Source organism: Cherax quadricarinatus, chromosome 83 (assembly GCF_038502225.1).
Source record: "Cherax quadricarinatus isolate ZL_2023a chromosome 83, ASM3850222v1, whole genome shotgun sequence".
NCBI lineage: Eukaryota > Metazoa > Arthropoda > Malacostraca > Decapoda > Parastacidae > Cherax > Cherax quadricarinatus.
The window spans coordinates 4,664,510-4,665,134 of NC_091374.1; positions in this window are offsets into that span (position 1 = coordinate 4,664,510).

Below are 625 nucleotides of genomic sequence, written 5' to 3' on the forward strand. Positions count from 1 at the left end.
TAGAACTTTGACCTGTTCTCTGAACATTTGGTACTAAATGCTGAGAGGTTTATATGTACCTTGCAAATGTGTATACTATTACCATGTTCTAATTATTATTTTAGGCAATTACAACCTTAATGAATCACATCAGAAGGCAAGTTGAGAGTATGAGAAACAGTATGGAGCTGCCATTTATCCATTATATATGTTAAGAGGTTCTTGACATCATGGAAACTGGATCCCAGTCTCAATTATTATTATTATAATCAAAGGGGAAGCGCTAAACCCGGAGGATTATACAGCTCCCAGTCTCAAACCAGACCTCCTAAATTGGAAAGAAAACATACTAGAATAAGAATTATGAAGCACTGTTAAGTATACCAAAGTAAAAATTTGTCAGACATTTGAGAGGGTACCAGCACCTGTATGTCAAGAGCTATAGTGGAACTGATAGCTCTAATGAAGACTATAATCTGATCTAGCATGTCAATCTTCACAAAATGAGGAACCTTTCGAGTTAAACAGTTAAAAAATCAGTAGGAACAGCAACCTCAGACACAGTGAAACAAGGTTTGTTTCATTAAGTCCCTTAGATCAATAAAATAACATTTTAACCTTTGTAATGAACAAGGATAATAAAACA